Raw genomic sequence first — 26,805 nt, forward strand, 5'->3', positions numbered from 1 at the left:
CAGGCCCCGCCCCTTCCCCGCCCGGGCCGCCCTCATTGAGCCGGGTGCCCATCAATCAGCCTCGCCTCTGCCAGTCCCGGGGCGGCTTCCCGCGCCCGCGGCCGGCTGCCACTGCCATTGCAGCTCCCGGCCCCGGGCGCGGGCGCTTGCCTCCCAGTTGGATGACTCGGCCCGGGCGAGGTAAACAAAGTGCATTATCCAACCGCGGCCCGGGGCTGGGGAGGTAGAGCACCGGACCGGGGAGGGAGGGTCCCGGCGCCTCCACAGGCTGACTGCGCGCGCGGCTGGGCAGGAGTCGCCCGGTCACAAGTACCCAAGCAGCTCCAGCTGTGGCTAGTGGACTTTCTAACCCGTGCGTCTTCCCCAGAAAGCCAGGCATCCTCCGAGCATCAGGACACCGCTGCTCACGTGTAGCTTTTCTCCGTGGAGAATGTGCTTGCATCAGTGGTGCCGCACGGAGTTTCAAAAATTAGTTTCGTTATCTTTTTCCAACACTCTTCTCCCCATTTAAAAAGAAATCGATTGCTTACTTTTAGTTGGTGTCACCCTCCAAACCCCGCCCCCCACCAAGGCTTTGAGTATTTTCTGCAGAAGACCAGCTTGAAGACACCTTTTAACTCATACCAAAGGTAATCACTAATTCTTCCTCTCCCAAGACAGTGCCCAGAGGGCCTTGGCCCAGTGAAACAATGCCCTCAATGCCCTACGCACACCTCCTGCGAGGCTCCAGGCCGCTAGCCAGAGTGGCGCCCCCTACCCCGACGCACACGTGGACCAAAAAGGCGTTCAACACTGAGAATCAGGTGAGGGCTGCCTTTTCACTCCAGTTATTCTCAACTTCTGCAGGAGGTGCCAGTCCTCTGACTTAGGCAGACACACGTCAGGAAAGGGGCTTGAACTCAGGCAGAGACTGGGACCTCCAGGCCTTAACCTAACGTGTCCTGGTAAATCAAGCAATCTGGTCGGGGGAACAAACTTAAATATATATATAAATAAATAAAAGCCAAGGGGCTGGGAAAGGGGCGTTTACAAGACTCTTGGAGCTTTTCCATGCATGTATGCATATTTTCTAGTGGGGGAGGAAAAGGGGACTATATCATGTATTGCCCACAGTAGGACACTTTTGAGCAAAAAAGGGAGCTCTGTATAATTATGCCCCCTGGAGCATATTTATAATTTATAATTATGCACAAACAAGTTACTCTGGTGATAAGCAGTTCCTGGGAGGTTGGCCAGAGAGGACATAGACTGTACGACAGGCCACCACAGGACCTCAGGGTTTGAAAAGGTCACGGAGTGGTCCCATGCCTCCTGGCAGGTCTCCCCAACCTACTCCTCACAAACCAGGACCCAGTCCCTGACCCTAGGGGGACTCATCTGTTCCCCCAGGCCATCACCATGAGTGGTGAGCAGTATCCTTTCACCCAGTCTGGTCCCATGAAGACACCTGGGCTGGTCCCTGTCTCAGGAACAGACCTCTGTTTCTCTGCTGAGGGGTCAGAAAGAAAGGCGCCAGCCTCCTCTGTTCGGTGGCCACCAGCAGCGCTTTATAACTAGGGGTTTAGGAGACCCTGTTCCAGCCCTGTCTGGGCCTCTGATTTTTGAATGAAAATTGAGTCAAGACATTTTTGTTTTTCCTCCCTGGGTCCCCTTTTTTCAACTGTAAAATGAGAAGCCTAACACCCACCCTGCTCAGCTCATGTGATTGCTGTAGAATGATGTTTTTCAGTTCCAGGAAATCTATGAAGGTTTACCATAAGCTGGGCCTGCACTGGGTGTTAAGAATCCAAGTATGAGTAAGATTTGGTCTCTGACGCCCAGGAGCTCCTAGTCCGGCTTCAGACAGACATATGGAAATACATCATTTCATTGTGTAACAATGTGACAATTAGATATCAAGGCATCCAAGAAGTGTAGAGGAAGGAACCACTTTTCCCGGGCTTCAGGGAATTTTCCAGACAATGTGATTTTTTTCACCTTGAATTAATCCAGAGCAAGTATTTATTGAAACCTACTGTGCACCAGACGCTGAGAAAAGAGATACAAGGATTTAAAAATTGTACTTTCCTGTGCTCATGGATCTTGAAAAGGTTCTATGAGTCATGCAATAACATAAATAAGAGATTGTCACTGGCATTTCAGGCAGAGAGAAAGAATGTGCCGAAGCAAAGGAGTGGGATGTTCTGAAATTTCTAGTAACTCCCCATGGCTCTGGTATTGGCAGCTTGGTGGCAGTGGCCAGGCATGTGGCGGGCAAAGTGAGTTGGGATTAGAATGGGGAGGGGCTGATAGAACAGCCAGAATAGAAGAGATGCAGAGTCCAGGCTACCATTAAATGGGGCGAGTAGCATGGTTGACTGGGGTTCTAGAAGGATCACGCTGGAGGTCACATGGAGTAAATATCAGTGCACTTGCAAGGAAAGAGAAAGCACTGTCACCTGGGGAGACAGAAAATAACTGATAGTGATGGGTAACCGATGCTGTAAACGATTGTTAGTATTGATACATTCATTACTTCTGATGAAATTATACAGTGGCCACAGTCCTGCCCGTTCTTGAAGGCCAAATTCATGACCTTTGGAAACGACTGTAGTGCAGGATAAATTACATAATTTATAGCAAGTGCCTTAAACCTTTTTACCTGGATTGATAGTAATTCTTCTCAGATTGGAAAAAAAAAAAACATGTAGTAGGAAGATCTGTGTGGGACTCTTCATTCATCCACTTTTTAGCTATATGACCTTAGATGAATTTAGATGAATTAATTATAATTAATTAATTAGATGAATTAATTATAATTAATTAATTAGATGAATTAATTATAAAATAGAACTATGATCTGAATTTTACCTAACGTGAAAATTATGGAAGATGTATATAAGGCAACTAGCACAAGGTCTTGCATGTAACATAACATAATGTACGTAACATAAATAAATATTATTATTATTGAACTATGTCCACAGAAAGCAATCCAACTTTTAATAATAATAGACAAAATGCTTAAAATATTGATAAAGTGTATAGGAGTTGTTAAATATACAGTTGTAGGTGTGGTTAAATACAATTATGTGGCTATGATAAAAGGTGATGTGCCAATTAAAATAAGGATCATATAATTACAGGGAAATATCAAGCAGTCCACTCTGTAGACCAGTCAGATCCAGTTGCCGTAGGTCACTCATCTGTTCTGCATGCTTTCCAGACATTCTCTGTCTTGAAATGTACTTAACCGCTCCTTAATTCACTTCATCACTCATTAGTTCATTTATTTAGCAAACGTACAGTAGTTTCCTGCTAAGTATGAAGCCCTAAGTACTGTGTTCGTTGATCAAATGGTTTCTGAGAACAACTCCTAAGACTACTACGTCACTTGAAGGCTGACGTATACCACGGGTGATGACATTCATGTTTCTTAAACAACTCTCACAGCAGGCCGTACCTAGGCTCAAAAATCTGTGACAAACTTCCCCGACGAACTGTAGAGAATGCTACCATGTGCTGACGTGCAGGCTGTGGACTGAACATTCCATTCGTTACACTGGAAGTCCAGAACATTCCATTCCCCACTGAAGTCTTTGTGAATGGCACCCCTGGGGTTGTGCAAAACACAATCTTCTTGACCATACCTGGAAACTTGGGTATAGACACGGGGCTGGCGCTCAAGAACTTCCCAACAACTTCATCTCCCACTCCTCTTGGCTACATGCCCACTGGCCACTCGCACCATTTTGTGGACTCCAGTTTCCCACCTCTATGCCTATGACTTGAGTCATACCCTACTTGATGGTTGGTGCCTCTGTGTTTCCCTGGAATTACTCCTTTCCAAGGTGTTCCCTCTACGTTGCTCTGATCATGTTCCCTAGTTCTCTTATTTGGCTGTATGGCTGCCTCAGGTTTTAAATGGTATGTTCAGGATCAGGGAGGCGTGGGTGTGCTTGGTCAATAACGAGGAGGTTGGTGGTGTTAATGCATGAGTTGCAATCTAGATATTCCTGATGATAGAATCTACAGATCTCTTAGTATCAGAATCAGTAAAAGTCGCCAAGAAGATAAGTGCCCCTAATTATTCCTCCATGTTAACTCTAGGAAGAGTTTCTGTCATTCCTTTGTGTAAGGAGGAAGGGAGAGATCCAGGGAAGAGGGTGCACGGCCTCCCTGCTGCAGCTGTCAGAGATGCATTTGGCCAAGTTCACTATGACCCTGGGGTTTGGATACAGTCATGATGGAGAGATAATTTCCAGTGGTGATGAGGCCTGTGGCATGCTCCCAAGCTTCATGACATAAATTGCCCCATTACTGTGAGAGTCTTCTCTATTACTAACTTTAATAATAATTATACTTTAATTATGCCTTTTGAGTGCTAGACTAGCCACCTTCTCTCTGGTTCTTATACAACCCATCAGAATAGATATTATTACCCCCACTTTACAGATGAAGAAAGCAGGACCCAGAGAAACTCTTTAACTTTTTCCATGGTTGCCCGTTACTCAGTGGCTATGCTGGTCACGTGTGTGTGTGTGTGTGTGTGTGTGTGTGTGTGTGTGTATGTGTGTGTGTGCTGGGGAAGAAAGGGGCAGGGGAATGAATAAGGTTTACTACATCACGTTGCCTGTCGTCATGCTTTTTTAGATGTCTAAACCTTTGGCTTAAATGGCCCACTTATAATCCTTCCATAATAGGGATTTCTTTTCTCAATTTTTTCCAAACAGCTTGTGTTTGAAAAATAGCTGCTTATGTCCAAGGTGAATCCTAGCCGTACCTATTAAAAGGTGACTTTGTGATGGTTTGTTTTACCATGGCTAGGTAAGGGGTCTGTTTTTCTCTTTGGATAAATGGTCCACGAGGAAAAGTCCAGTGTATAAATACAGAAGGAATTGCCATTTTGGAACCGTTTTTTTCCCCAGGCCCTAGGAGAAATTTTTGTTGTTGTTGTTGCTTTTAAATTAGAGGATGCCGGGAAACCCAGCATATGGGAATTTTCTGGATATCGCAAATTGTCTACCATCCTGTTATGTATTGCTGAGCAGCTAATAAACAAAAGTGAAAACAGCCAGCTAGTCCAGGAAGTGTTGCAAATTTACATTTATCTAGAGTGTTAGGTTACTGTAAAAAGAGATTCAGTCTGAAGGGTGTTCTGGAAAATCTAGTTACGTGTTTCCATACCTGGCACACAGACAGACCTCGAGGGAGATGCGCGCCCACCTCTGTTTCACGAGCTTTGGGGCTCTGAGTGGCACTTCAATCCCCTGCCCATCGTGGAGTGGCGGTAACGATAATTTCCTTACCAAGGGAAGAGGCTGAATCAAATGATCATTTACGTCCCTCTTCAGCTTTTAAAAGCCAACCTTCAGTTCGGGAAAAACAAGCTGGTCACCAGTAGACCAGTGTCTGAACAAGGACACATTGAGTTGATCTGGGCCCCAACTTGGCCAATTAGCAACATGGCCTTGGATGGCCCTGACTGCTCAGATTAAGGTCTATTAAGAATTAATACGTGCCACAGCCTCGACAGTTTACAAAGCACTCTTATGAATTTTGTGCCATTTAATCTTCACGACAGCTCCGTAAAGGAGGTTCATTACTGGCCTTGGTAGGAGAAACTGTGTCTGAAGGAATTTAAGTCACTAGCTTGTGAGCACAAACCCAGCACTTCTGAGAGCAAATCCTGCGTTCATTTTACGGCACAGCTCTCCTTCCTGCCACTGCCTTCTCCCTCTGCCTTGTCCTTGCCTCCTCTTTCTCCTCTCTCTCTTCTCTTTCCTTCTGTGTCAAAATTTTGTTTTAAATTTAAAACAATTTTGAGGTCCTACACTGGGGCTCCTTGCATAGAATATCATTTGATGGTTTCATTGGATAGTTGCAAACCAGGAAAGCGTATCTAAACAAAAAGGCAATATCTATAGAATAGTGGTTTCCACCTTGTGAGCCCTGGATCCCCAGGTGGGCTTAGAGTAGAGCGTGTGCAGCACGGAGACTCAGCGCTATAGCGGGCAATCTACTCAGTAGACCATAGAAGGAATGAATGGTATGTCTCACCCATATCTGTGCGATTCACATCCAAATATGCGTGAGTACTTTGGGGGTTAAGAAAATATAAAACTGTAAGCAAAGAACTAATTTCATAGTATTGTTCCCCATTTAGGCAATTAAAAAATATATCTAGGTATAATTGCTATCCCTTGGGACAACATGAAATTTTATATTATTCAATTTGTGTCCCAGAACTCAGAAAGGTTGAGGCTTGTCCTTCCCTGGATGGACAGCTCCTAGCAATGAAGCCAGCACTTTAGAAAATGTGTCCTGTATGTGTGGACCTGGGGGATGGTGTATGATCCTGGGGGTGTAAGCTGGAGGAAGGTTGAAGAAATAGTGTCCTTTGTTCTAAATATGGGGTGTGCCTCAAGCCTCAGGCTTCATTATCTTCATTTGCCCTATAAGAGAGCTTGCTAACAACTCTGACTTTTAAGGTATTTTGCTACAGGGAAGTAATTCTCTTTCTAAATCACACAGTTGCTCAGTGACCACAGCGCTTGACCCCTGACAGACTCTGCAACGCATCTAGAAAAGAGTTAGATACAGAAGTCAACCAATTGTCATTCAAGAGATCAGGAAGCTGTTACTGAGCACTTGTTCTGAAGTTCGGTAGCTCTCTGACCTTATGTCAATTACAGAATATCCCTGAACCTTAGTTTCTGCTTCTTTAAAATGGCACCATCATAGCACAGACCTTGCAGGGTGTCATGAGGACTGTGGACAGGTGGGTGCAGCTCTGTTTAGGGCCTGGAAGTAGTGTGGGTTAGCCCTGACTACAGGGCTCCTGTACAAAGTACAGTCAGCCCTCCTTAACTGCGGGTTCCACATCCATGGATTCAGTCAACTGCGGATCAAAAATGTTTGAGAAAAATAATTCCAGAAAGTTCCAATAAGCAAAACTTGAATTTGCCTGCATCCGCAACTATTTCCATAGCATTTACGTTGTGTTAGGTATTATAAGTAATCAAGAGACGATTTAGAGTATACAGGAAGATGTGCATAGGTTATATGCAAATTTTAAAAATTTATATAAGGGACACGAGCATCTGTGGATTTTGGTTTCTGAGGGGGAGTGGGGGAGGGGTCCTGGAACCAATCTCCTATGGATACTGAGGACAACTGGGAGACAAGGTCACTGTCAGACCATGGGGGAATATGACTGCTGAGTTAAAATACTAGGACTTCAAGCCACTGACCAGATGTTCCCTGTCCTCCAGATGAAAGATCCTTATTAGCCAGAAATCACATGGTGTAGTAGAAAGAGGCACTAGACCAAGAGCTGAGTTAGTTAAATTTTCTTCGTCTTTTATATGCTTGTATTAGTTATCTGTTGCTGCATAACAAATTGCCCCCCAAAGCTTCAGCTTCCAAGGTCACTCATTTAGGTATTGGCAGGTTTCAAGTCCTTGAACGTTGTTGGACTGAGGGTCTCATTTCCTCCCTGGCTGTTGGCTGGAAACCACCCTCAGTTGTGAGTCACATGAGCCTCTCCAAATGTCAGCTGACAGCATGGTATCTTGCTTGATTAGAGCAAATACCCCAGAAGAGCCAGAGAGAAGTCAAAGTCTTTTATAGCCTAATCCCAGAAGTGACATCCTACATCATTTTGCCATAGTCTGCTTGTCAGAAGCAAGCCACCAAGGCCATTGCACACACAACAGGAGAGGATCACACAAGGTGTGAATACCAGGGGCCATGAGGAGCCTTTTCGGAAGTTGCCTGCCTCGGCATTCTCTCGGGTGGTATGTCAGAATCTTGGGGTGAAGATGATTATGTTTAACAGGAAGGGGTGGAAGCTAACAGCTGCCGGCCTACACTGAGGGAATTTGTACACTTCTGATATTCTTCAAGAATTCTTCCCTCTGGCATGGTGGCTCTGTGGCTGGGCAATGGGCTATCTCAGCCTCTCTACCCCCTGCCATCTTTTTTTTTTTTTTTTTTTTTTTTTGCGGTACACGGGCCTCTCACTGCTGTGGCCTCTTCCGTTGCAGAGCACGGAAGGCTCCGGACGCACAGGCTCAGTGGCCATGGCTCACGGGCCCAGCCGCTCCGCGGCATGTGGGATCTTCCCGGACCGGGGCTCAAACCCGCGTCCCCTGCATCGGCAGGCGGACTCTCAACCGCTGCGCCACCAGGGAAGCCCAACCCCCTGCCATCTTGATCTACCTTGAGATGCCCAAGCATTTCCCTGGAATCTAGGAATGGGCAGAGAATGCCCCAATCTAGAGACTTGGAGGCCCTGGAGACCTAGCGCCATGTTTTCATTTCCCTCTGTACCCACAGTGCTAGGACGGTGATGGATTCATGGTGGTTGTTATCACTGTTTTCTGGGTAAATCAATTTCTTAGAAGCCTGGTGTTGTAGAATGAGCCTGGATGTGGGAGTGCAGCAGAGAGACCTGGGATTGACCCACATCTGCCTGGGCCTCTGCCCTTCCGTGCCCACCCAGGACCCTCAGTCTGTGCTTGAATGAAAAGGGGCTGCATCTTTTCATCCAGTCTTCAAATGCTTCTTGGAGGTTTCTAAATGATTACTTTTTAAGTCCACATTTCACAACTGAAACGATTCCATTGTGTTCTGAAAATCTCCTTAATTGAATGTTCTCTTTGTCAACCCAATAAACTGCTAGTTTTGCAATAAGATTCCCCTGGCACATTTCCTGGGAGATTTAGTGTGAGAAATTCACTCACACAACTAGAAATATAGTAATAAATGCCTGTCAGCTCAGTTCTGTGGACGGATCACTTTCTGTGTGTCAAGCCCCATGCTAGGTTCTGGACAGAGCACAGTGGACCGTATGGGAACTCACCGTATCATGAAAGACGCCTCTCGTGCACTACCCTATTTCCTCATCTGAGATTTTTTTCTTTTTTTTTCCCTTTTCCTATCACATTTTTTCTTGAGCCATAACTCCCCAAGATTGTCTTACACACGTGAAGTGACCAAAGTCGAGGGATAAATGTGCCAGGTTAAAGATGACCACAGAGTTTTGACACTCCTCCCATTAAGAGGTGGGGTCCCATGCCCTGACCTTGAATATAAACTCGTGTGAGATTGTTTGGACCAATAAAAAATGGTGGATATGATGCATGGCCAGTTCTAGGTCTTGCCTTCGAGAAGACTGGAAGCTTCTTCCTTAGTCTCTTGGAGGCCTGAGACTCCAAATAAATCCAATCAACTACCCTCCCGGAGAAACCTCACAGAAAGGCCCAAAAGATGACATGGAGAGGGAGAGGGGCCCAGGGGAGCCAAGCCTTCTGGCCAAACCTTGACAAAGCTCCAGGCAGGAGAATGAAAGCCATCTCGATCCTCCCAGACCAGACCAGCCCCCAACAGAACACCACCGAGTTGCCAGCTGCCCAAATACCTGCTGCCCAAAATCACTGTATAATACCATGGTGGTTGTTTTCCACCATTAAGTATCAGGTCAGTTTTTCACTCAGTAATAGAAAACTGGAACAAGGTAGTATAGTCATCCTTCTGGGTCTGCTAGGCAGTTCCTCTATGAAGTCTTACCCAGAGGAACAAAAAGAATTCCTATTGTAAGATGATACTTAATAAACACAGGTTGAATGACTCCCAAGCCCTCCTTCTTCTGATGCGTCTGGTTTAGAGAATATCCTCTTTCCTGATGGGCATGGCATCATTGGGCAATGACTATATACTGAATTCTGATTAATCTGCTATAATTATATGACGTGAACATGGCTGTCTCAATAGATCGGGAGCTCCCCGAGGGAAAGGGCCACATCTTCTCCCTTCTCCTCTGTTCTGTACTTGTCACAGTGCTGGGTACATATGCATGCTGAGAAAATGCGATTCCATTCAGAAAACAATGGATTAGGCTGCTTCCTGTCTCCTAATTCTCAGAAGGTCAGCACTTTAGAGCAAACAATTTCCCATGAAGATGGGCCCAAGAGTTGCCATGGATATGGGGAGAGTATTATCATACCTTGAGGACTCCCCCAGAAATCCCTTTCTTGATTTTCAAAAACCACCAATGCTCTAATAATTATAAAAAATATTTCTTAATAACTATAAATGTGGCCTTATTCCCACCACTCTGTGCAATGCATCATATTCTCCAGTAATTGCGATTCAGGCTCTTGACTGTCTGGAATACCTTTCTCACTTCCATAAATTTTGACAAGATCCACATTGAGCACCAGCTTTTTCAGGAATTCTCAGGTTGAGCTAAGAGTCTCCACTGTGCAAAGCTCTATCTTAGCCAAGCCATATTTCACTGAAATGATCCCTGCATATTCCTATTTTCAACTGGTTAGTTCATTGAAAGTATAGATTGCACCTTACCTGTGGTTGTACATATAAGACATTCTTTTTGCTGCTCTTTCTGATTACATGTTTTTATTGGAGTATAGTTGATTTACAATGTTGTGTTAGTTTCAGGTGTACAGCAAAGTGATTCAGTTATATATATATATATATATATATATATACACACACACACACACACACATATATATACATATATATATTCTTTTTCTTATTCTTTTCCCTTATAGGTTATGACAAAATATTGAATATAGTTCTCTGTGCTATACAGTAGGTCCCTGTTGGTTATCTATTTTAGCACATAGAAGGCTTCAACAGTGCCTGCACATTATAAGTGACTGACGTAGGCCTTGCCTACTGTCTACCAGTTTATCAAAGGTGTTCATTATTATCCTTGTATGATTGTGGCTAAGAAAGGAAAGTGACTTCCTTAAGATCACCTAACCACAGGGACCCACCACAGAGGCTTGCTAAGATTCCTCCCCACATCCTGAGACTATAGGACTTCTCCCTGGTGGGAGGGCGACAGCTCCAGCCCTATCCTCCCCATGGATACACATCTTTTGTTTTCTGCGTCTGGGAAATGCCCCAGGATTCCCTGCTGTGTTACTCAGGGAGACTGTTGCTCAATCCAGCAGCTGTTCTGGAGGAAAAGAAAAAGCAGAGGTTCTGAATGTATCATGCATACAATGCAATATTGAATAGAAGATCGCTAATAAGCAAGAATGCCTTGACCGCGCAGGCTCCTTCCAGTGAGGTCTAGCTCTTCATTTCCAGTGGGCTTCGCAGGAAGTACTACTGTAAAAAAATAATACATATATATTACTAATACGGTGGCTATATAAAACAATATTTGGCCAAGATAGTTAAGATGTGATTCAGTCTTTGTTCATCAAGTTGCTAAATATTATTCAGAGAGTGGAGTCACCATATGGTATAACTGAGTTTCCTTGGGAGACTGGGTGAAATATCGTGTTGGATATAGAATGTGGAAATGTGCGTGTCTCCTGTGGTTTGAGTCTGGATCGAGCTGCAGACAGCTAATTCCATTAAGTCCTCATGCAAAGACTCCAATGCACACAGCAAATGGAAAAAGCATAGCCCGGCACGGATCACTCTAGGAGGTCAATTTCTCTTCCCAAACTGATGAAGAGTGGGCAAGCCACGCAGCTAGACCCAGATGCAATCTTGAAAGAAAAATGTGTGTGGGCAAGTGCAGTACCAGCTGGAAAAGTCTAAGTGGCTGAAACCTATGACTCAGAAATCTTAAATTGCCTTGAAATTAATGAAGCTCTGTGGGGATGACTCAGTTCATTCATGTCCTTAGCTTGCAGGCTTAAACGCTGGCAGAAGCGGACATTGTCCAAAGCTTGGAAGATCAGACCCCACAAAGGAAACATGTCTCAGGCTGGGAGGTGGTCTGGGGTGCGTGTCCCAGGAGCAGGGGCTGGAGAGGCAGGCGAGCTGGTATTTCTTCTTCCCGTGGATGAAGCAACCTCATTCAAGTGCCGTGCTCTCTGGACCTGATTTCTGTCCCTGTAAAACGAAAAGGAGAGATCTGATGATTTTTTCCAATGTTGTCAACTTCGATATTCTGATTAGCTAGAGTCCCAGTTAAGAAACAGCATTTGCCCCAGATGGTTCAAATGAGGAGATTTTAACACAGGGACTTTTTATAGATGTCTGTGCCAGGTTAAGAGAACAAATAAGAGAGAGTAAGGCACCCAGAGACCAGTAAAGGCAACAAGCCATTGTCACTCCCACGGCCAAAAGAATGAAAGGAAAACAGTGTTATTGAAGCCCAGTGAGAGTTGGAACTCTGGAGAAACCCACCCAGGACTCTGGAGGAGAGCACCCAGTGGGAGCCAGAGTCCCCGGGGGGACATAGTCCCTCCCACACACACCATGATGACACAAAGAGGGAGCAGAAAAGAAATAAACTGCATCTTATCCCCTCCCCCCTCCAGTTTCCCACTGGTGCCTCTCATTGGCAAACCCAACTGGATGTCATGAAGCAAGGGAAGCCAGGTGAAGCAGGCCACAGGGACTGGAACAGTGTGGAGAAGGCTAGAGAATGCATCTAGAGTGGGCGAGAACACAAAAGCCGGCACGTAATCTACGACTTTATGCATGTGATTATGCGCCTACATTAGGGAAAAGGGCAGAACACATCTTTTTTTTTTTTCTGGAGAGATTGAAGAATAATTCTCAAGGAACAGAGTTCCTGAGGGCAGGGACCAGGTTTTGCTGATTTCTTTAACCCATCAGGATCTATCACAATGCCTGGCACCGAGGAGATAATCAGGAAATATTTGGTGAATTAAAGGCTGACCGCAAATCCACGTTTATAAGCATCTACAGGTGTCCAAGGCATGATGGTCTGTTAATATCTGTTGAGTGAATAATGAATGTGTGGGTTCAAAACAAATTACATAATCTTTCGGATAATAGGTTCTGCAGAGCTCAGGCAAACCCTTGGTATTTTTGTTCTTGTAGTTGTTTCCTTTTTTTTTTTCCGGCCACGCTGTGTGGCTTGTGCGATCTTAGTTCCCCGACCAGGATTGAACTCTGGCCCTCAGAAGTGAAAGCAAAGAGTCCGAACCACTGGCATTCCCGTAGCTGTTTCGAATGTGATTGATGGTTCTCATGGCACAAGCTGTATAAACGTCCTGGACTAGGAAAATGGACCCTACGTTGTGAGACCCAATGATATATTAAATGAATAAGCAAGAGGGGCTTCAAAGAGACATCTCCTGCTTTCCTCAGTGCTGAGATTCCCAGCAGGAGAATCTACAAAAGTAGAATGTTTATCATATTTCAATACACGTGGCATCACCTCCTGACATGTACATGTTCTAACAGAGGGATGCTCTTTAACGAGCCATGGATGGACACCCAGCTCTACCATTACTCAGCTCTCTGAGTTGAGACAAAAACTTGACCCAGCGAACCTCAGTTCCGGTTTAACGCTGCCTCTTAGGATCAGTGTAAAAACTGAATGAGAGGATGGGTGTCAAGTTCCTGGTAGAAAGCCGGGCATGGAATCGATGTTCCCTTGCTCTCAGCTCCATCTTTCTAGTGGAGGCATTGATTTTCTTAGAGTTGACATAAGGTGTAAGACCAGCAATGAGAAGAGATGTTTTCTGCATTGCTATCTAAATCATCTTTAACAGAAAGTCACTTCTTTTATTATGGGGACAGTCCTATGCATAAGAGAAGCATAAGACATATTACAAGTTACAGAACACATCTAAATGACGATCCCTTACTGTTCGTATTTAGGAACTGGTGTTCACATGTGTCATCTTAGGATATAGAGGGTCATCCCAGGTACGTGTTGGCAGGTCTTCTCTTTAGTATTCACCTAGCTCGTGTGTTGATACTGCTCTCCCGCACTTCTATGATGGTCAAATCCAATTCCTTTTAAAGAGCCTGAAATGGAAGATGCTTTTTCTCTTAAGCCTTCTTTGTATCTAAGCAGGGTCATGTGATAAAATCATGACAAATGGAACGAAGGGCGTTTTTTGTTAGAATATTTCTTTTGGTCCTCAGTTCCTGAAACTGAGTAATACATGTGAAATGGATGTCTTTTGTGTGGTGTAACCAGCCTCTTTCAATTACACCTGAGTTTATGATCATGAGGTGACTTTTGGAAAGTCCCTAAGGATGGGGGCTGGTTGCCAAGGGAACCAACCTTGATTAGAGGATTGGAAATTCCAGCCTCACCCCCTAACCTCCAGGGAGGGGAGAGGGGCTGGAGATTGATTTCAATCACCAATGGCCAGTGATTGCATCAGTCATGTCTATGTAATGAAGCCACCATAAAACCCCAAAAGGACGGTTTCAGAGAGCTTCCAGGTTGAACCAGGAGGCACCCGTGTACCTGGAAATTGAAGTACCCTGAACTTTACGAGGACAGAAGCTCATGTGCTCAGGACCTTTTTGGACCCCACCCTACGTATCTCTTCACCTGGCTGTTTATTTGTTTATTAGTATCCTTTAGTATCATTTGTAATAAAATGGTAATCTAGTAAGTAGACTGGTTTCCTGAGTTCTGTGAGTCACTAACAAATTAATCAAACCCTAAGAGGGGGTGGTGGGAGCCTCTAGTTTATAGACTATTGGTCAGAAGCACAGGTAACAACCTGGACTTGCAATTGGCGTCTGAAGTGTGTGTGTGTGTGTGTGTGTGTGTGTGTGTGTGTGAGGGGTGTAGTCTTGTGGGATGGAGCCCTTAACCTGTGGGGTCTGACACTATCTCCAGTATCTCCAGGTAGAAAGTGTCAGAATTAAGTTAAATAATATGACATCCAGGTGTCACAGAATTGTTTGATGTGTGGGTTTTCCAAACCACACATTGGAAGTGAGTAGTGTTGTAGTGGAGTAGTGTGAGAGTGAAGGAAACATACACCTGGAATGTTGTTTTTATACAAGAGAACTGGAGAGACATTGCCCAGAGGCCTGTGAAATTGAGCTGTGAAATAACCAAATTCCTGTCTTAAGCATTTGCATCCTTAGAGATTCTCTTACAAGCATTTGTACAAAACACTGTTTATGCCTTGTTTTGTCATGTACTCTCTTACATGCAGCCGAAAGCATTCGAACAGAGTAGCTCTCTTTAGATTTGTTCTGGGAAAATAACTGAGTCCCTGTGTTCCCATCTCTTTTCTCCAGTGGCTAATTAAAAGCCTAGAGGTCAGAATCACGTTACACATTTTTGATTCTTCCATCCCCTTACTTATTGATCCATTCAATCAATCATTCATTATTTATTCAGTCAATTCAGTATGTACTTATTCAATCTGTACCTATTCTTTATTCCAGTGGTTGACTTCTGTTGGCCTTAGGAACCTTGCTCCAGCATCATGACCTTGAGAAAATCTTCCTGGGATCCCTACATTCAGGTAAGTGCTCTTCCTTTGTGCATTCTAGCAGTCAGTCATTATATCCTTTTTGGCATCTGTCATATTATATTGAAATAATTTGTTTGCATGTCTGTCCAACTAGAATATACATTTTCTAATAAATGCAGGGACTAGTCAATAGTCTTCCTTCCTTCCTTCTTTCCGTCTTTCCTTCTTCCCTCTCTCTCTCCCTCCCTTTCTTCCTTCCTTCCTTTTTTTCTTTCTTTTTTCCTTTTCTCCTCCTACTTCTCTTCCATCTCCTCTTTCTCCCTTTCCTCTTTTGTTCCTCTTCTATATGCTCAAGGTACGGCACAGTAAAGTTCTTGGGCATCAATGAATATTTCAAAACTCTTTATAGACAAGAATTAAACTGGGTACCTTGGGAAATACAGAAGCATAACATACTTGGTAATTAAGGGCAGAGATTGTGCTAATTGACTGCAACCCTAGTGTATGACCCAGAGAATGTGCTCAGTCAATGTTTGGTGAGTATAAGAATTAGACTCAAAGAGGATCAATTTTATTGAAATGACAAAACTGACAAAAGAATCATTTTGGATATGAGTCAGTGCTGCCTTGTGTAGCATTAGGTAATAGTGATGTTTCATAAATATGTATTAAATAAATAACGTATACCTTTAATGAGTCCAGAATTTAAAATTTAAAATGTTGCATGTTGTGAAATATGACACTGTTCTGATGGCTAACGTCTCTGTCTCATTTGGGGCATAGTTTATTCTTTCTCTGGTGATTTGAATTACTAGCTTCATCATATGCTGAGTACTCATAGATAAAATAGGTTGTTTTCTGTAATCTTTATTTTATTACCTTGCACCTTACAACAGTGTCTCACTGTTTTATTCACTGTGTGTGAATGTGTGATGTGAGTGTCCCACTTTTGTCTGCCTTTTATTCCCAATGTTCTTCAATAATTCTTAGATATTTAAGGAACCAGATAAACTTTGGCTTCAAATGTTAAGCTCCATAAACATCTCAAAATGATTCCTTAAGGCTGAGATAGTATTAAATTTAGAGACTGTGAGATGCAATATGGCAGAGTGGATAAAAGCAGTTTTGGAATAAATTGCCCAGAACGAGAAGAATGGCTTCACAACTCTCTAACCTGCAGCCTTTGACAAGTCAGGGCGTCAGTTTCTTCATCGGTAAAATGAGAATAATAATACTATCTATACTTAGGTTCGTCAACTAGACAAAATAAGAAAATGCCTATTAAATATTTAGTCCAGTGTCTGGCACATAGAAAGTATTAACAGAGGTTAATTAGATATTTAATTTCCCAGCATTGTTCTAAAACTTCGCGTACCCCTATCCACAGCTGATGATGAAGGATAACACTCTACCCCAAGGGAACCAGCTCATGGGAAGGGTTGAGTCATCCAGATTTTCTGTGTTTTTATGAGGCCCTGAAACTACTTACCCAATGATGGTGGAGCTGTAGCTATGCAGTTGTGTCTGGGAAGCTAGGGGCTGCCTGCAGTGGCAGGTCCTGGAGGAAATCAATTGAGCCAAACAGGAGATGAAGAAAAGCAGAAATAAGAAATCCAAGGTGACCTTGGTGGGGAGAGAAGACAGCCTTAGCTTCCATCTCAGTTCCTATGAAGTCTGGCAGGATGGTGTTACTTGTACATCTAGGTTGGACAGGTGATCCTTACAGTAAATTTTCTTTTTAATTGACCAAGTTTGCACAATTTCACGTTCCTTTCAACTTCAACAGCCTTGGGCAGAGAGGGAATCTAATGGTTACGCTGTTTTTCCTATTAGATTGTATTCGGGATCAAATGAAGCCATGTAAATCTTGAAAAAGGAGAATTGGCTCTTTTTCAGGTTTTCTATTTGATGTATAAATCTAGGGAGAATTGTAACATTGGTCTATCCTCCTCACAGGCGACTTTGTAAATCCAATGAAATGACATATAGAGAAGTGTCATCTAAAATGAAAAGGATCACAGCCATGTGAGAATGGTGACTGCACTGCTCACATGTGTCAAAGTTGTATCTGGAAAGTCATGTCCTGAGAATTGCATGAATGATTGCTATTGGATATTGGGTCTTCAAATTGCCTTCATTTTAGCTTCAAGTCCTTGGGAGTATCTATGACCTTTGGAGCATGTGTGTTTTATACTAAGAAATAGATCCTAGCATGCAAAGACCCATACATGGCAACTCATGCATTGTCACGTTAAATTGACCTCAGCATTCTCGTCTGAGTTATTTTCAAAAGGTATTAACCCTGAAGCATTAAGGGTTAAACCTCCAATAAAGATAGAAATGACTAATAGGAGGATGCAGCGGAGAAGCACACTCTTGCACCACACATGATTCATGGTTTATAGAAAACACTTTGTAACAGGTTTGTTTGCTGTGAGCCATCAGATCCACTTTGAACGATGAAAAAACCTTGGTCTTTGTGCCAGAAACTTACCATAACTTTCTCTAAAACTCTTGGTGACCACGTCGCTCTGACTTTCTACGGCTGCATTCTGTAATGCAGCAAAGACCCTGAAACCACGTTTCCTCTAGACCAATGTAATGTAATTAAGAACAGGCATGACACATGAGTTGTCACTTGAGCTATGATTTTAACGCTTTCCACTTAGCTGGTAGCTAGCACATAGGTAATGATATGGCCTTAAAGTAAGTTTTTTAAAAACATTTTTTGGCTTGTGACCACAAAAGAGTATCTTGTTTTTAACTCACATTGTTGACATTTCTCACTACTTAATAGAGATTCTTTTAAGTAAATGTGAATCGCGATGTTTAAAGACGTTTAAAAGAATGCAAGCAGTACCTCATGAGAACATCAAAACCAAACCGCCATTAAAAAGATTTACACAGAACTTTCTTAACCCAAATCCTGGACTTTGAAGAGTTGCAGATTAAGGGCAAATTTCAGTATGGGGGAGCTGGGGTGAGATAAAAAGTCCAAAAAAAAAAAAAAATGAGAGAGAGAGAGAGAGAGAGAGAGAGAAATTAGAAGCTGCTAGGAGCAGACCTCTGCTTCCTTGTCCAGGAGCATCTGTCATTTGGCGTTACTGGGCCCAGGATGACTGGACACCCAAACTCTGTTCTGTTTATTTCTGTGCAATTCAAATGGGCATTTGGAAGCACTCTTCAATTGCTATTGCTTAGAATGAAAAACAACATTGCACTGGAAGGGAACTTAAAATAGGAGTTACTTTCAAGTTTACTGTTCAACCCAGGGTGTATTTTGAGGCCCAAATCATTGAAATTTGATATTCTTTAAAAATTTATTTATTGGCTGACAAATTAATTTTATAACAGTGATGGTCTATAATGTAGTTCTATTCAAAACTATTTTCAAAAATAAAATTCTTTTTAAACTAAAAATAACACACCCCTGAAAACCAATATTTGTCCATGTACGTTAAAGCGAACGTCAAAACATCTTAATATGGATTTTCTGAAACAAAACATAGTCTAAGCTGAATAAAAAGCTTTAGAGTATATTCCTACATTTAAATGGTTTTTAAGCTATTTATGTCTCCAAAATTATGTCAATATTTTCCTGAATTTTGTCAATAGTCTTAGTGCTTTAATTTTAATGAATTGTCTCCAATCCAGCTCCAAGTTTCATTTTAAAATCGAAAAAATTTGAAATTTGACACTTTGAACTGACTCATTTATCTAGACCCTGTTTTTAATCGTGAAAACACACTCTATGGTTGCCGAAGTATTTGGTAGGACCAGACACATTCTGTATTTGAAGGATATCCTTAAACATTTCCTTCATACTCAAGAGTATAAGTATTTCACTCCAAATATTGTCCCAGGCCCTATTCTTGCCTCATTCGAGTACCTTTCTTCCTCCGATGTATAGTTAGACAAGACTCTTCCAATAAGTTATTTCTCTTCACAATTATTTAGAATATTCTGTCAAACGTATTAAGGAATTTCAGAACTCAAACCTGTATATCATCTACACCTTCATCCTTGTTCATTTCTACTCTTGCTTTTCTTGGAATAAAGTTTAATGTCTTCTTATTGGTAATATTTGTTTTTTTATTTGTTTTTGTTTTTTGACAACAGTCACTTAGATTTATTGAGCCTGGCAGTTTCCATCAATGACCTTGTTCAATCCTCAAAGCAGCTCTGTGAGGGCGGCAGTACTGATATCACCCCCATTTTACACATGTGTAAACTGAGGCCGTGACCTCTCCTGTCTTACTCCTGGATCCGCGGGCACTTCTCGCCTCTGTACTTGTATTCCTTTCATCAAGCAGGGACAATAAATGGCACCTACGTCCTCCGGGGGCCTGTAGTGACATTATCAGACATGACTGCTGTCACCATCACAGCTCTTTAAACTAACAGAGCCTAAGCTTTGTTTTATTAATTGGAATTTGTTAAAAGCTTCAAAAGCTGCAGGAGTTATTTTGTTTATTTTGGGTGTGTGTGTGTCCCATTTGGTTTTGAACAGAATATAACCAAAATTTAGAGGCCTGTTTACAAAAAGTGTAATGGCATTGCAGAGTACTTAGGCTCACTTACAGAGTAGTTCTGCAAAAATCAAACATTTGCAAAAACTGATTAAAGAAAGGGAATAAAGACTGTCGACACACGTATGCTGATTTTTTTTTTTAATATTTAACATTTGTTAACGGTTTTGTAGTTTAGTTACTTGGGATGTTTATTTGCATGTGTGTATTTATGTTTATCTTTTGACGACTACAGCTTTTATTTTGATTGGTAGATTACTGCAGCTCGTCTGAATGGCTTCTGTTTTTAAATTATTGAGGTATAATTTCCATACAATGTTATATTCGTTTCAGGGGTAAATGGCATTGTTAATTATGCTTGCCTCACAACCAATTCCAGTTCTGTTCCACAGGTTTCTAAATTTTATTTTTAGATGACATTGTGAAAACAAATTTTTTTAATCTTTAATGTGGAACTTTTTCTTTTTTAATTTATACAGCAGGTTCTTATTAGTTATCCATTTTATACACATCGGTGTATATATGTCAATCTCCCAATTCATCCCACCACCACCCCTACCCCCCCGCTGCTTTCCCCGCTTGGTGTCCATACGTTTGTTCTCTGCATCTGTGTCTCTATTTCTGCCCTGCAAACCGGTTCATCTGTACCATTTAATGTGGAACTTTTAAACTGAATTTGCAGTAACATTTAAATAGCTCTACTTTGATTTCATGAATTTAAAGAAGATCCATTATTGAAATAATTTGACTTTCCATGTGAAGTATCTTTTCTATGTAAAATAGGAATCATTTAACTCTTTGTGAACTTCTTTCAATAGAGCTAACGTGTTAAAAATCATAGTTTCACATTTGGTGTGTGAGCGAGAAAACTCAGAATCCAGCAAGAGCCAACTTAATTTGAACTGCGATTTGATCTAAATTCAAAGTCATGCTCCGTAAAATAATTACAAACACACCTTCTGCCACTTTGTGTGTTAAATCAAGGTTGTCAGGCCACTGTCTTCTTAAAATAATTTTGAAATGGATACTGATCCTTCTTCAGTACAATTGGTCTTTTCGTTTTTGTGTGGTTAGTGATATCACAACAGCCTCCATGGTGGAAGATAAATGTTTACTAGCATTTTGTGACATGTCATAATTAACTTTCTTCAGAAACAGAGATTTCTACTTTATATTTCATTAACCATGCACACGCACTATTTTGAGTTCTCTGATGCCAATATTACTTTCAAATAAAATCATTAAAAATAGTTGTAAGTTTAAATTAAATAATAAATGATACCTTCTTCTCTTTAAACTCTGTAAAGCAGGACTCTCAGACTGTTTCCTGTACATACTTCATATATATCTAACCTATATTTTACTAGTTTCCTCTATAGCCTTCTGAGTTGGCCTAGGAGCAGGCTTCACCGTGGCCCTGGCACAGCTGTGTGGTCCACCAGGTGATGGGCGGCAGCTTCAGGTCTTTCTCTCACTGCCACTCAAGGATGGAAGGAGTTAGCTGTCCTCAGCTCCTAGTGTCTGAGCGCACTTTGTCTTATTTGCAAGTCCTCTTCATGTTGTCGTTGAAAGAGAGGTTAGTTACATTCTGTCTGTAAAGGGTCAAGAGAAGAGAGGCGTGGTGTTTTTTCTGCCGTCCTTCAGATTTAATCATATGTTACCATGGGTCTCTTTTGAGTACATTCAATGCCAGTAGATGGATCATGGCTGAGGCTTCAAGGGCAAAGTGAAGGTCTACCAAACCCATCTGAGCTCTTTTCAGTTCAATGAATAAATATAATACTGTGTTTAAAAGGAGGAAAGAGTGAAGAAAGAGAGAAGGAAGAAAGGAAGAAAAAGAAAAATCTAGAAAATGTTAAACAGATGAGACACTGAAAAACAGGTGTAAACCAAGCCACTTCTGGGTAAACTAAGATATAAGATCATCCTATGAAGAGAGACAATAAGTTAGTTAATGTCACAAAATTACTGTCTAACAAACCAACCTCAAACTCAGTAGCCTACGACAACACCCTTTGTTCTCATGGCTCTGTGGGTCCGCCGAGGATGTGATTTCTTCTGGGCGTCCACACACTTCTAAGTGGCAACTGGGATCAGCTCACTGTGGCTTCTCTGATCTTTGTTTCTCCTGCCCTCACCCGGGACAGGCCAGCCAGCCTGAGTGAGTTTTGCTCAAGTCAGAGGGAGGCAAGACCAACTGCTTCTCAAGCCTTTAGTCACGTCAATTAATATCTCATTGGCCAAAGCAAGCCACATGGCCAATGTCAGGTCAAGGGATGGGGAGGTGGTGTGTTCTTGAAAGAAGGAAAAAAAACGTAATATGTTTGAATAGTAACCTAATCTCCCACCTAGAGACTCTCCAGGGAACCTCAATTAAGTGTTTTCATTTTGTGAGCATTTCTTATGCACCATCGTTTTTGTGATATACTTTACAATATACATGATCTATTTCTCATTCAATCATCAAAATTATATAAGGTGGATATATTATTATTTCTAATTTAAAAATAAGAGAACTGAAATTTCAGGGACTTAACCTTTAGCTCATGGATGACAGGGACAGAATTCCTCAGGTCTGAGTGACCTCACAACCTTCTTTCTTAACTTCTTTGCTAAAATGCTCTACCTAATTACTTGGCACAAAGAAATTCTTTTCCTGATGGTTGCTAGAGGTCCCACTAGCAGCTTGGAACACATTCTCTTGGAATCATTCTCATCTGAGCGGAATATTATTATTGATATAATTTTGAGCAGCTGTCATTTCATCCCGCTAAAAAATCACAGCATGAATCTGAAATATTAGGAAGACTTTGGGGCTAAAGAAAATAAGATGTCTGCAAATAAAGGTGTCATATGCACAGGATTCAAGTGGCATCTGTGTGTGCTCATTACAGCCTGTCACTCTCTATCTGCTCAATTTGTTCACCAGGTAACTCAGACAACTCATGGGGTTGGAACTGTGTTGTGCCGATGGTGTTCTGTTTGCTTCCAGCTTAGGCTGAACAAAGTGGTTTATTCTTTTATTTTGTATCATTCAAGGAGACAGTATTTCTCCTCTCAGCCAACTGAATAAATACCTTCCCAAGATAAATTTTCTTTCCGTTGAGAGTAGCTTGTTTATTATAATCTGCGTCAAGTCTCCCCACCTCATGCCTCTGAGATCAATGGGGTTAGCTAAGAAGTGGGCTCAGGGAAGGGAATTTGGACAGGAGTGGTAGTGAAATCGATGGCTGATGGACAGAGGTGGCCCTGAAGGAAGAGGAGGACAATTCAAGACAACCTAGAATCTGCATATTATAAACTACAGAGTTCGGAGCTTGCTGGGATGCTTTGGAGTCACTCCAAACTTTTCTTCTTTATGGTTGAGGAAATGAAAGGTGGTGTGAGTTAGCAATGAGTCCAAGTAAGTTAACAGCAAAGGCAAAACGTAACCACAACTCCTAGCCCTATGTAATGGTTAATTTCATGTGACCCTACTTGATTAGATCTTGGTGCCAGTTGTTTGATCAAGAACTAGTCTAGATGTTGCTATGAAGGTACTTTGAAGATGTGATTAACATCTGCAATCAGTGGACTTTAAGTAAGAAAATCCCCCTTGATAATGTGGGTGGGCCTCATCTAATCAGGTGAAGAACTTAGGAGCAAACACTGAGGTTTCTTGGAGGAGTAGAAATCCTGCCTCAAGACCGCAGCATAGAAACCCTGCCTGAGTTTGCAGCCTGCTGGCCTGTGCTACAAACTTCAGACTTGCTAACCCCACAATTGCATGAACCAATTCCTTAAAATAAATCCTTGTCTATCTATATATCTGTGTATCTATCTATCTATAGACACAAACACACATACATCCTATTTGTTCTCTTTCTCTCAAGAATCCTGACCGTTACAGAGTTTGGTATCAAGAGTGCGGTGCTCTGTAACAAATACCTAAAAATGTGGAAGTAGCTTTGGAATAGATAATGGGTTGAAGCTAGAAGACTTTTGAGATTCATGCTAGAAAAATCCTGGGTTGCCTTAGAAACTATTTGTAGAAATAAGGATGTTAAAGGTGATTCTGGTGAGGACTCAGAGGTACGTACATAGAGAATGCCATATGGTAACAGAGGCAGAGATGGCAGTGATGCTGCTATATGCCAAGGAATTCCTAGGACTACTAGAAGCTGGAAGAAACAAAGAAAGGTCCTCCTTGAGAGGCTTTGGAAAGAGCATGGCCTGCCTTACTTGAACTTCTAGCCCCTAGAACCGTGAAAGAATAAACTTCTGTTGTTTTGAGCCCTTCAGGTTGGAATTCTGCCATGATTCTGGAACAGTGCTAGTCTCTAGGGCTACAAAGAATAAGACATGGTCCTGCCTCTCAAAAGAATGTATTTTACACTAATCATTGTATTTATAAGTAGTATAAGTAATATGGCTGTGGGTTGGTTTAGCACCACTGTAGAATGATGGGAGATGGGGACAACACATTAGATATCAGCCTGCTGCCTTTGGATATCAGATACTACCATCTGTCTCTAATCTTATAAATGGGGGGGGGGGGTTCTAATAACACGTGCAATGAATTGGAAGTGCCAGGTCTGTGTGGACTGAGAAGGGTAGGGAAGTTTCCTGGAGGAGTTTTTGCCTTAATCTGGTCTTGAAAGATAGATGGGATTTAGATAGAGAATAGGCATGAACGCGTTCTAGAAGAGCGAACTGTACAGGCAAAGACACAGATAAGCCACTATTAAGCTTCTACTGTGCACTGGAAACTGTAGGTTTTGTCTCGCTTACCTCGCAAGCATCCCAGCAATGTGGCTATTATTTTCCCCACGTCAACGTGAGGACGCTGACATTTAAAGACTGGCCTAAACTGGCATGGCGGGGAAGAGGTGGCGCTTCTCTGGCTCAGAGCTTGTGAAATCCCCATGGCATGGTGAGGAAGCCAGTGTGGCGGAACCCAAGGTTCTTGTTGACAATGATTGAAAAAACTGTCTCTTTTCCTTACATTTGCACCATTTACTTCTTTGGTAGGTTAAGTTAACACGGGGGATTATCTGAAGATAGTGAGAAAAAATTGAATCAAATTCTAGGCTACCTGTACCACATTTTAACAGCCTGGTGACTCTGTCTGGAATGTATATAGCTATCACTGTGGCAAACAGGACATTTAGCCATCCATGTTGATCCATTACGCTGGCACTGGTGGGATCCTACTGGGCCCAGTCTGCTGTGTGGCTTTTCTCTGTAATGGAATCACTGATTCTCTAGCGCGGAGTTGAGTTGTGTGTCCCAGCTTTCTGTTGTTTTTTTGAAATAATTTTGTCCTTTGTTAATCACTATTATATGGAACGGAAAGAGCTTTCCAATCAGTGATTCACTCAAGACCTCCCTTTGTGATTTGAAGCTGATGGAGTGAGGGCAACAGTTTGGATCTTGTAATCCCAATATCTTGATGGCCGTTACGTCACCTTCTACTGCTCCACCACGTGGGGAAAGAACATCATACCGAGAGCCTGGAAACTGGCAAAGGTGTAGCTGACACTTCTTCATCTCAGCTAGATGCCATGCGTTACGCTGAAGGCTTCACGGGTAAGGTCTTTTTTTGTCATCAGGACAACCCTCTGAAGTAAGTACAACAATCTGCATTTCAGGGAGAGGAAACTATGTCTTAGGTCAGGGCTGTCTAAATCCAAAAGCCATTCTCTCAACCACTTTGCTGTACCGTCCTTTGGTTATTAGTAGGTGCTCAATAAACAAATGGATTATTGAATAAAGGACGTTATCTTTGACACACAGTCACTCCTGACTTTTGGGTGAGTTTTTTCCCATCTTTAGTTTTTATATTCCCATGTTTAAAATGCAAATCTTAGATTAGGAAACCTCTAAATTCCCTTCCACTGCTGCCTATCTGTGATTCCAGGATACATTTAAGTGTCTGGTTATCTGATTCATTTCAAGGTCCCCCAACGAATTCTTATCTCAGGGACCTCCTAGAGAACATAGAGAATGAGCATGTTATGGCTAATCTCTATTTTACTGAGTTTAATCATTTCGTTTAATTGATTTGCTCATTTTTTAACCCTCCTTCCTAAGGATTTGAGAATTTCAAAATTAGAGAGAAGCAAAAAAGAACAGAGTAAGGCAAACCAAGTAAAATGAGACCAGGGTAAAATCAGTACGTAATCCAGACACACGAAGGCTTAACTCCTTTGTGAAGGGGGTGGATTCCATCTCTGGCTGTGAGCTTCTTAGTGATCAGTTTTTCTAAGAGACAAAAGAGGGACTCAGTGGGAGCCGCCCAATTTCATAGACAAGGTTGCCACTCAGCTTTGACTGGAGCCAGGCAGCGGGGCTGGACTGGATGCCACCTCTTGGGCTGACGACCACTTCAGAGACAGACCCATCTCCCTGCTGGACTGAGGCCTCATTAGGCTGTGATAAACTAGAAAAGACAAGACCAGGGCTCAGTGGAGCTTGGGCGACCCCTTACCATGGTTTCAGCACATGAAGCCACAAGGCAGAGCCTGGTGGACATGGGTGCCCTTGGGTCTGTTGGAGGACAGGAGGGAGGCAAGGCTGGAGAGGGCAGAGGGTGGGATGGCGGCTGCTGAAGCTTGGAAGGCTGAACTGGAATCGAGTTGTTGATCCATTGCAAGGTGATGAAGAACTGGACCCAGAAGGGGGTTGTGAGGAAGAAAGCAGAATCCGAGCAAGAGTGAAGCAGGCTGGGGATGTCCTGGAACAATTCCAGAGGAAGAATGTGGTTGACAGGAGTGTCTTAATGCCGTCACCGCATGGGCTTGAAGGGAGGGGGCCATACGGGGTATATTTCAGGAGCTGGAGCAGGTGGGCAATGGACAGGTCTGGGGCTGGGCCCACTGTCTATCGGTCCAAGAGTATCTCTGGGGCCCCGGGCAAGGAGACCCTGCCCAGGAGCTGCCTCAAAGCCAGTTCTCCTTCTATGTGACCCTAATTCCCTGTCCCTCACCTCCTCCATGTGGCTTCACTAGAGGTCTTGGCGAGGGGCTTGACACTCAAGATGGACATTGAAACTCCCTGAGTGCTCTGGGGTTGAACGCACTGGAAAGAAACAGCCTTTTGTGATCAGGATGTGA

At 42.7% G+C, this 26,805-nt stretch overlaps 1 long non-coding RNA gene across 1 annotated transcript in view; it reads left to right on the top strand.

Moving 5' to 3' along the window:
• Window positions 1-91: 91 nt before the first annotated feature.
• Window positions 92-26,805, top strand: part of LOC137205727 (uncharacterized) — a 104,753-nt gene continuing 78,039 nt past the window's right edge. Inside the window, exons 1-3 of the long non-coding RNA XR_010934278.1 lie at window positions 92-180; window positions 657-803; window positions 15,154-15,233. This is a non-coding gene — a long non-coding RNA (uncharacterized lncRNA). The remainder of the gene's footprint in view (window positions 181-656; window positions 804-15,153; window positions 15,234-26,805) is intronic.

The sequence above is a fragment of the Pseudorca crassidens genome, chromosome 14 (assembly GCF_039906515.1).
Source record: "Pseudorca crassidens isolate mPseCra1 chromosome 14, mPseCra1.hap1, whole genome shotgun sequence".
In the NCBI taxonomy this organism is placed as follows: domain Eukaryota; kingdom Metazoa; phylum Chordata; class Mammalia; order Artiodactyla; family Delphinidae; genus Pseudorca; species Pseudorca crassidens.